Here is an 11,184-nt window from a genome sequence, read left to right on the forward strand (position 1 = left end):
GTGAATGTGACATGGCAGATCCAACACATCATTTCCGTCTTGGTCTTTCACCTTCTTGGGGTTCCAAGGCCCTTTGGGCTTCCCCTTGAACTTTCCTTGAGTCATGGCCAAGGCTTCTCCAGGAGTAGCTGGCTCGGCTTTCCGCTTCTGCTTCCGACTGGAGTTCCCTCCTCTAGTTTCGTGGGCGACTGACTTGTGCTTGCCACTCCGGAGCCGATCCTCTTCTTCACCATTGGCATACTTGGTGACAATCTCCATCATTCGACTCAAAGACATGTCTCCGGTTTGACCGAATTTCAGGTTCAGTTCTCTGTACTTAATGCCTTCCTTGAAGGCACAGACTGCTTGGTGATCAGATATGTTCTCTACTGTGTGATGCAATGTGATCCATCTCTGGATGTAGGCCCTCAAAGTTTCATTCGGCTTCTGCACGCAAGACTGCAACTCTATCAACCCTGTTGGTCGCTTGCAAGTTCCTTCAAATGTTCTGACAAACACTCGGGCAAGATCTTCCCAAGTGTAAATGCTGCTGGGTGCTAACTGATTCAGCCATGCTCTGGCCGAACCTTCCAACATAAGAGGCAGGTGTTTCATTGCCACTTCATCGTTACCGCCGCCAATCTGAACAGCCACTCGGTAGTCCTCAAGCCAAGTATCAGGCTTGGACTCACCAGTGAACTTACTGACTCCAGTCGCCAACCTGAAGTTGGGAGGAATCACCGCGGCTCTGATGGCTCTGTTGAAGCACTCCGGTCCTGAGACGTGTACTCTGCTGTTGGTGGGTACGTCTCTATCATGACCTTCTCGGTGGGCTCTGTTCCTGTCAACCAAACCCTAAACGAGAATGGATCTCGCATCAAAGCCTGGTTCCCTGGGGTCGACTGGAATCCTTCGCCCAACACTGTGAGGGCGTCTGTCATCCTGCTGTCGAGGCATGTACGATCCACTCCTTGGGGGAAGGGTGGGCACTCGACGTCGATCATCTCGATCAAGTCGGTGATCATACTGCTCACGGTTCTTGTTCTGATCACGCCGGTCCCCACGCCCCTCACGCCTCGGGGGCGATCTTGGGCTGTGGGCCGACTGGACTGTGTCTGCAGCGACGGATCTGCTATGGATCCTATTTCGCGACTGTGACACAGCTGAATTCTGATCTCCTGCCGCCCGGAGTAATGCTCTGATCTGTAACAAGCCTCTGCCAGCCTCTGACTGAGAAGGCTGAATCGACTCTGCTATATGGGCTGTAGCTGCTAAATTCTGAATCGGAGTTCGATATACCTGAGTCGGTGGCGGAAAGAGCTGACATCGACTGGATGTTGGAATCCGTTGTCACGCACGCTCGTCGAGTACTCGCTGGAGGTTCTCCAGTCGAGTGCGCTCAGCCAAGTTGGCCAAGCGTGCGTCCTCTAAGGCACGGGCCTCGGGGGTTTCTCCAACGATAGGAGTGTGCAGCGCATCCATGTTCCGGCAACGAAGTTCTTCTCTCTGTAGCGAAGTGAGGGGCTCGGGGAGATAGTCTTCATGGGCATGCGACGGATCGCCTCCTTCGTCGCCTCCGTTGGTGCGGGGAAAGCCGGGAGGGCTGCGTGGTTCATCGACCATCAGAACCTCCGCCGCTGGATCACTGCTGTCGCACTCGTATGCAGTCTCTGCGGAGCCAGTCGACAGGTCAAACAGGCCGTAGAGAGATTCGTCGGGCTCGATCACCGCGACTTCGGGGGTGGCCGACTGGCGAGCCACCGCATGTCTCACCCACCGCTGAAGTCTTGACCGACCGGAGCGCTTGCGCCGGCGGGAAACGGGGAGGGAGGACGACACAGGGGCCGACCGATATTGGGTCGACGGCTGCCGCAAGAGGACGCCGCGGACGCACGCGCGAAAGTGCGTTGCCCCGCGGACAGGGAGCGCGTCGACATCGAGCGGAGCCTCCTAAAGCCAAGCAGAGTCGTCGGCGATGAACGTGAGCGCGCCGAGATGGATCTCGCGGCCCTCCACCAAAACTCCGCCTGAAACCATGATGAAGGGGGTCGGAAAAATCGCAACTTCTCCAACAAGTCGCTAAGACACCTGCCCCAAGGTGGGCGCCAACTGTCGTGGTTCTAAGTCTGACAGTAGAATATGGGGGTAGGAATGGAGAGGCAAGATCTTAGCTATGGAGGAGTTGTACACACAAGGTTTACGAGTTCAGGCCCTTCTCGGAGGAAGTAACAGCCCTACGTCTCGGAGCCCAGAGGCGGTCGACTGGATTATGCGTGTGTGAGTTACAGGGGGTGCGAACCCTTGTCCCAGAGGAGGGGGGTAGCTTATATAGAGTACGCCAGGACCCCAGCTCCCCTCCGTTACACAGGGTTCAATATGCATTAAGAAGAGGCGTTACAGGTAACGCCTATATTAAAGTGCTACAAATGATCATTAAGTATGTGAATGAATGCTTGACCGTTGCTGCGCAGAGCGACTTTAGGTCTTCTGATATGTCGAGTGGTTTGGTGGTCGAGTGACCTGGATAAGAGAGGTCTCCGAGTGATTGATAGGTCGAGTGGACTTCGCTCGACACCTTTGCGAGTCCTCTGCTTCTAATTCTTGAACTTATTAGTTCTTAGGACAAGACTTTAGGTGGGGCGTATAGGTCAGGCCTATTACCCTACCCTAGGCCTGTGTCTACATCACTAGGTGAATGAACCTCGGTTGGGGGGGGCATGCATTTATAGCTAGGATTTCCTTCGTGCTGACACGTGGGAGGAGGCCTGTGTCTACATCACTAGGTGAATGAACCTCGGTTGGGGGGGGCATGCATTTATAGCTAGGATTTCCTTCGTGCTGACACGTGGGAGGAGGGGGGCTGCTAGCTACTTCGCACTTTGCTGGGTGAACCTCGGTTGGGGGGAGGGGGCATGCATGCATAGCTTAGGATTCCCAATTCATGCCGACACGAGGGGGGTGGGGGCAAGCAATAACGTGCACTTTGCGAGAGAGGTGCCACATCGAAGTTGCATTTGGTATTTGAAAATCAAACCACCCTTTTGATACATAAATTTGTCCACATGCAAGTGTGTTCGTGTTCTGACCCTCTCCCGCGTCATTTTTCGCCAAATTTATGAACATTAGACAAGTCAGATGACGCAACACACACGGTTCACTCAAACTAACCGTGTGCCACGCCGGTGCCTCTGTCACGCACACATCCGCATAGTACATTGGGCTCCACAAGGCTCCCCTCCCAAAAATATCTGCGTGCCTCGAGGGTTTTTCTGTTTCATAACACACGGTTGTTATTTCCGGACCGTGTGCGATGTTTCTTGTTCCCAATCCCGCCTGCATCCCTAGAAAATATCTGCCCACCTCGAGGGTTTTTCTGTTTCATAACACACGGTTGTTATCTCCGGACCATGTGCGATGCACAATCATGAAAATTTTCAATAGCCCAGCATTGCACTCCCCCGTAGTAAAATTTTCAGTACCCGCATCATTTCCTCAAACACCCCCTTCGACACACACACACAAACACACACACACACACCAAAACCTCCTCGGGCGTGCGCTCGCACACACACACACCCTCGCTCGCTCGAAACCCTAGCAAGGTCCCCGCCGCCGCCGCCGCAAGGCCTCCATTGTCAACATCTGTCGGTTTTCCCGTGCACCTTACCCACCGATCTCCATACCCAGGCCACCCTGAGTTTCTTAGATGACGCCTGCCAAACGCCCCCTTTCCCACAGATCCCCATCCCATCCCCACCCCCCCACCCCAGAGCATCGCAGCCTAAGACCGGCTACGCTTCCCGTGGAGCTCGAGGAGCGACTGGCCCAAAAGAGGTGTATAGCGGTTTCTTCGCTCGACGTTGCCGAGGAAGCTGACGACCATTACTAGCGGCAGGCACTCAAGCAGCAGGCTAGAGTATGCGGGCATGTCTCGGCCGCCGGCTATGACATCGAGGTCATCGACAGCGACGGCCTGAGGTGGGCTATGTCACAGGTTAAGTGGTCCACCCCCAACCCCTCGGGTTCGACCACCGTCGATCTCATCCATGGCCCCGCCGCTGATCACCTCTGGCTCGCTGTCAACAATTTGCCATTCTACATCGCCATCGAGCCCCTTTTGTCATTTCTTAAAGACACGTTTTGCGATGCTGGCTTGTGATCCACAGCTTCCAAGTCAGACCTCATCAAAAGTCACCACGAGGAGGGATCCTCTCCGGCTCTTCCAAGGGGAATGCGCCCGTCGGCGACATCAGGGAGGGCACCCTACGGCCGTGCTCTTCCAAGGGGAAGGAGCCCATCTGCGACAACATGGAGCGCATCCAGGGTCCGTGCTCTTCCCACGGGAACGAGCTCATCTGTGACAAGTGAGAAAACCCATGATTTGATTTGTTTTGTCGAGTCCCTTTTGTAGTGTAGTGAGAATATGTCCAGTTTTAATTGCTATATCTGGTTGTTTGCAGTATGCCTTGTTTATTTCAGTTGTTCACAATGTGATGCTCCATATGTGCAATTATTTACTGTGCAGTACATTTCATCAATCCAGTTTTAAACATACCGATAGGAATGCATATATTTGCTTGTTTTTAAGCCTATTATAGCTAGCATATGCCTCTTTTAAAGTTTTTTGATTGTTTGGTTGTTTGTAGTTAGCATATGTCCAGTTTCAGATGCTATCTTTGGTTGTTTGTAGTACTAGTTGACCCGTTGCGCCAAATGGCACAGAGACCCGCTGAAGACATGTTGTCGATGAAAATAGTTTCATGCTGCAAGAACCTTTAACTAAACCATCCGTTGCGCCAGATGGCGTAGAGACCTGCTGATTCCATGTTAGTGACGAAAAGAAATCCATGGTTTAGTTGATATAGTTACGGGTATGCACATACGACAACAAATTTAATGTTTCTTATATGAAAAAACAAGGCTTGTTATCAACAATCAGATGTATATACACAATTAAATTTGGTAACAAAGAGTTCTGTTTGAAACAAAATGTATGTAACAAATCTAATCCTCTTTAGTAGGAAAAACATGGTATATTTTGTTGTCTATAATGAGATGTATATACAAATTCTAATTTGGTAGCACAGAGTTATATATTCTATAAGATGTGAACGACGGACATCACATCCAGAGATATTCACATCAGCAACAAAGTTGTCTACAATTCATGTGAATGATGTGGTTCGCCAAGGCAGCCGTTTCGGGGGCGTTGATTTCTGAGGGAGTCCAGGTGGCGATGATGATAGACACTCGGTGGTCATTTGCGGATTGCATGATCAGCGCAAATCCTGCATATTTCCCTTGCGAAGCTCATCTTCAAAGTCGGAGTTGTCAATTGTTCACGTGTATAGCCATCTGTTAGCATGTGGCCAGGTTGGCCAGTGGTACCCATGTTGTGTGGGTTGAGTTGTATTGGTTTTAGCCCGGTTTTCCTCAATTAACCAGGCAATTCTCACTATCTTTTAAGCTAATGAAAATGGAAGTCTTTTGCCTCGTTTCAAAATAATTAAATAAAACATCAGCGAGAAATAACATCCTTGGGCCAGCACCTGACTAAGTTGAAATGATATTGTTCCGCTCCTTCCAAATATGTGAAGGATATTACCGATGTTGTCTTGGGCTTGCAGCCCTTCGGGTGGCATCACTTGCCAAACAAAGGAGAGATTGGTAGGAATCGAAACTTTGAGGATTGACCAAATCACAACAACAAAATTGCGGCCATTTTTTCATATATATACATGAAGTGTCAGGTCATAGCATTGCTGAAGCGGACTAAAATTCAGGAGAATGGATGAGAATAGAAATGATGTAAAGTCGGGTCTCGGTTTAAAATGGGCATAAGAAAGTAGTATTTTAGTAGAGCTGTATCGGAATGCACAAAGGCTTAGTAACTGCAATACTAAATTACTCAAGGAAGAGCTACACAATTTACTCAAGTAAGAGCTGCTCAATATTGTCGTCAGAACAAACTGTAATAGGATCGTGGGAATTATATGTTGATGTGTACACACCTTCACAATTATATAACTCTATGTAACAATGCACAAAGGAGTAGCTGCCACAATATTAATTTACTCAAGGAAGAACTGGTCAATTATGTCATCAGAACAAACTGTAATAGGATGGTGCAAATTCTGTAAACCTTGAACGGGGCGCATAGTACCTTCCAAAGCCTATTAACATCAAGATGTAATAAGGCAAGAGAAAAATGATTGTAACTATCTTCTAATTGTTCAAACATTTGAGAAAGCTTAGAGAATCCGTCATGCTGCCTTTTTCTCCAATGTTCTCTTCCTTCTTTTACCTACAAAAATGAAGCATGTTCCACAAACTGGCAAAATCAGTGTTGTTACCAACAGACTTCCATATTATAAGAGGTATTGTGGAAGTATTTATGCCAACTAAATTCAGAAAAGACCAAAAGCATAATAATTTAGCAGCCCTATATAAGACTTGTTTCAATCCTCATGGTGCATCTCGAAGCCCATGCAATCGAAACTGGAACATCACTCGCACTGAAATCTCCAAACACCAGTTGATCTAACTAATCGAGCAAGTAGCAGTCCTGCATTGAAACCCCTAAACACCAGTTCAGTTATCCATATTATACACATCCCTGCTACTACAAATTCTGAAAAATGAGAAACTGGACCCTCAGCAACAACTGACATAAAGGCTAAACCAGAGCAATCAACCATTACTTTTGTCATGGCACAAAATTTCTAATAGAATCACATCTAAGAATGTCAATTGGAAGGAGAGAAAGGAAGTCTAGGAATTCATGGTGGCAGATAAAGCAAATAAAATAATATTGTTCAGGAAACGAGATAATATCAGGGACACGAAAGGTTGTTCCGAGATGTTCCACACAATCTAACAGTTAGACAGCACACACAAAAAAGGTTGAATCAAAGAGAAACTAAAAACCACATTACAATATAAACTGGTTACCTTTTTTTGCTTAGGCAAAGGCCGACATGAACATTAGAAACCAAATTGAACTTATCTTTTTCTATGTAGTAAAAAACTGAACAAGTGTCTGTTTTTCATCGAAAGAAAAAAAATGCTAGGAGAGTAATATGCTTATGGCAGAATTAACATTGATAGCAGAAGAAGATACATACTGGAAATGTTGGACTAAATTTGGCCAACTTCACTAACAATGTAGAAATTGGCTTCAGTGTACTAACATAGTTATTTTGGATATAAGCAATCAACCACGAATTTAACATCAGAGATATCTGACCATTTTAAGTAACGAAAAAGAGCCCAATAGCAAGATAGCACAACATAGAGCTGCATTGACCATTGGACCAAGCTCTGAGTAGAGAACCTACATTTCATATCCAATAACTGAAATTTGTGCGATACATCCATAAAGGAATATTAGCAGGACAGGCAGCGCTGGACATATTGTTTAAGCAAATAAATAGTCACTACTTTCTTGTGCGCAATGGAGCAGAAATTGGTGATCACAAGAGCAGAGTAGTCATGGTTGAGCCTGTTTTGACTTTCTTTTCTTATTCCACTTTGGAAAGGACAAAAGTGAACAAAAGCAAGCCAAAAACATATAGTACTACCTCCGTAAACTAATATAAGAGTGTTTAGAATACTAAAATAGTGATCTAAACGCTCTTATATTAGTTTACAGAGGGAGTACCATTTAATGCCTCACAACAGTTTTTGCATGGCCAGTTAACCCTGAAAGAAGAAAGTCTGTGATATTACACTTAATATGTAAAAGAGGCTCAAACACAAAATTAAATTCAAAATAAAAGTAATGCTCATGTAGCATATTTTGTATTTACAACACAAGACAGTACCGTCAAATGTTATATATTAGCTAGCTAAGTAGGAATCTCTCATTGGACTGTGCCTCTAAATTATACCATGGAGGCATGAAACCAAGTATTTTTGGTCAGGAAAACAAAGATGCCCGCTTCCGCACCATGAATCGCAGAATTTTCATATAATTGTACTCACAAAGCTATTTAAACATAAAAGGAAACAATAGTACCTTGTATATTTGTACAACCTATCAAGAACAAAGTTGTGAATTAATCTCTTCGTATTGATGCCCTCATCACCAAGCCCACTATCACTGATGCCTTCTCTTCCGGCACCATAAGTAGTGTGATCATTTTAGAAATATGATCAGTTATATTCTACTTGTATCTATCTCTATCTTGCGGTTCCACTGCTCACTGTCGTGGTTGCACTACTCATGTCGGATTAGAGTTATGGTGCCCTGCGAAACACGAGCAAAGTTTGAACAATCCAATGGTTATATTCTACTTAAGCTGGGACCACTATGCATGATATTTTGTATGAATCGCTATGATAGAGAGCTGAACAATTATATAGCAAATTGGGTGTCGTATTCAATTGTATCCATGGAAAATATATTATGATCTCTAAACTACAGTAGTGTACAAAGAAACGACAACCAACGAAGGAAGCGGAGGCGGACGCTGACAGAGATGACAAACCCAAGTCTTGGAAGGATGACAGTCGGATAGATATCTCATCTCTACTTCTGCTCATCTCCATTTATTAAGACACGACAACATATGTATATATATGATGTGCGCCCAACTCTGTCTTGAGCATTGCCCGCTGCTGAAACTGCACATGAAAAAACTGACAAATGTTCTTAGTCTTGTTCTGCCTTATGCAACTTCTACATAATGTGAATAGGAGTAAGCAGGTGTCGTATCCAGATTTTTTTTGACCATTAGTAACTTCTACATTATGCATCATATTATGTATGTAATGTCGAAGTATCGACATCAAGATTACATGACAGAAAGTGGGAAATAAAGTGGCCAACTAACCAAGCCTAGGTGAAAGGAAATCTTGAATCTGTCCATTCATGTCTGATACAAAGAACTCATCATTAGCACTGTAATTCACACAAAGGTAGCTATTTTTGTTTTTCTTATATAAATCCAAGAAATACCACTAATACAATTTATCAAACTGCGATACCGACAAATTGAGTTCCATTGCCCTTCAGTGTTTAGCAGTTGCCTTTTAACGGGATTGTAGATAGCCTCAAAAAATGGCATATCGCTTTTCACTTGCTTTCTAAGTGTCAATGCAGAACTTTGTGTGACACAAACCCTATCTTTTCCGACATGCAACGCTCCCCAGGAACATGGGAGGTCAATGGGTTCGTGTGTGGCGAAATAGACCTGGTCCCAGAGTATCACTCATCTGAGCGACCGTCCAAGGCACAAATCATCCAACATCGGCAATAAAATTGAGCAGGCTACAACAGAGGTAAGGGTAGGCTCTAAGGGCAACTCCAACGGTGACACCGACTTTTTCAGCTCTGTTTAGTCCCACAAGCCAAGGCTGTCTTGATTGCTCAAGACATGATTGTTTCAGCCAGTCATCATCGTCATCGCCCCTCTTTTTGGTCCAAAAATGAGGTTGCCTCTGCACACCAAGCAACATGACCATGATACCCCGTTACATGTGTGCACACATCCAGCCATCAAGCTCAGGAGCTGCTCATACCTGGAGTCAACCGACCAAACCCCCACGATGCGGACGACACATCAGACAAACACCATACGGTTCCCAGCCAACGCCACACCCGAATCCAAGGCAACAGAACAGCGCTCGCTGGCAGCGGTGCGGAACTGACGTGGTCGCCAACCCGACGATTGGCCAGTGATCCGGCAATGAGAGCTCGCCTGATTCAGCATAGGGTTTGGGTTGTAATCAAATGTAACAAAATGATGAGGTGAGAAAGATGGTTCAGCCTGTGTCTGAATCATTCAGCCTCTCATTATTTTGAGAAAATAGGCTCAAGACAAGGTATCATCTATCAGCCTGCTTAAGTGAGTTTCGTAGGTGTTCCTTGCAGTTCAGGAGCACACCACGGATTCTTGGTCATTCAAATAAAGAGCTTTTTCTTGGAGAGAGAGAGAGAGATGGGGATCATACCGGATCCAAAGCAACAGGTAGCCAAGCAGCGAGTAATCCATCGACGGCGGCTAAGATCCCGCGCCGGCCCGACCAATCCCTCGACCGGAATGCATCACGGGCCCCGCCGCTCGGTCCCCAGCCCGCGCCGCCGTGGATGTCCCTGCCGCACGGGAGGGGCGGCGACCCAGCGAGTCCGTCGGTCGGGAGCCTGGATGGCGCCTGCGGCTCCCTCCATCATCGCCGCCCTTCGGGGAGGGGTGCGACCCCAGCCGACGCGAGCCGAGTTGGCCACTCTCCCATCCGACACCGTGCCTCCTCTCCTCTTCCTCTCTTTCTCCCTCCTCTCTCTCCCTCTCATCTTCTCTCTCCTACAGATCTAACTGAGCGCCACCGCTGTCGCCCTTTGCCTGCAGGTCGGCGCCGTGGTGGGGATCTGGGAAGGAGGAGGGGGCGGAAGGGAGGAATGGTGCGGCGGCTGTGAGAAGGAGCGGGTGGCTGTGGACGGGGGGCTAGGGTTTGGTGCGGTTATGTCCAATGGGCTTCTCGCCCCAGCCACGAAACGACGCGGCGCGCGAGGAAAGGTTCACCCGCCCGAAGATGACCCGCTGCTGAGACAGCCAATGCAAGCTTGAGATGAGCTCACTCGTTATTGGGCAAGAAAAATGATGAAAAACAATTTAACTGCAAGTGAAGATCTAACGGTGCAGCGAGCTAGAGGGGCAGATCCGACGGCCGACGAAGCTTGCAATCGGGGGAGCATTCTGGGAGCGAGTTGGCTAGCTTCTGTTTTGTTTTAAATGCCTTGTTTATTCCAGTTATTCACAACGTGATGTTCTATATGTGCAAGTATGAACTGTTGTGCTTAACATGTTTCTCGATGTACCTACACATGACAATTTTGGGAACGACTGCTGTTTTCCATCGAGGTTAGTTTCATCACATGGCTTATATCAGCTCACTGTTTAGAATATCGGTAGCTGGTACCATATAGGCTGGCGGCTGATAAGGGACTAATCGGTGAATCGTACTTTTAATTGAATATATCTGCAACCCATTTATCGTTAGGTTAACTAGGGTCATATGTATTATATCTGAGGCTACATAGCAACATGCATTGTACTTAATATCTAAATATGCAATCCTAGGCTACATAGCAACAAGGAAGAGTGTTACATTAATGTTCTAATGATGTCTAGATATACGTAGAAGAGCAGCAGCAGCAACAACAACAACAACAAGAACACAACCCTGTTTGGATACTCAACTTAG

The 11,184-nt window shown here is 46.8% G+C and overlaps 1 long non-coding RNA gene across 4 annotated transcripts; it reads right to left on the reverse strand.

Moving 5' to 3' along the window:
• Positions 1-5,973: 5,973 nt before the first annotated feature.
• Positions 5,974-10,637, reverse strand: LOC125554985. Of its 4 annotated transcripts, none has more exons than XR_007304482.1 (3): positions 9,934-10,521; positions 9,502-9,680; positions 5,974-8,619 (listed from the first exon to the last, which is right to left on the reverse strand). It is a non-coding gene; the product is annotated as an uncharacterized LOC125554985 (long non-coding RNA). The 4 variants fall into 4 exon arrangements; XR_007304480.1 differs by having other exon boundaries at positions 5,974-9,420; positions 9,934-10,520; XR_007304481.1 differs by lacking the exon at positions 9,502-9,680 and having other exon boundaries at positions 5,974-8,604; positions 9,934-10,637.
• Between the last annotated feature and the right edge of the window lie 547 nt (positions 10,638-11,184).

Source organism: Triticum urartu, chromosome 1, assembly GCF_003073215.2.
Source record: "Triticum urartu cultivar G1812 chromosome 1, Tu2.1, whole genome shotgun sequence".
NCBI lineage: Eukaryota > Viridiplantae > Streptophyta > Magnoliopsida > Poales > Poaceae > Triticum > Triticum urartu.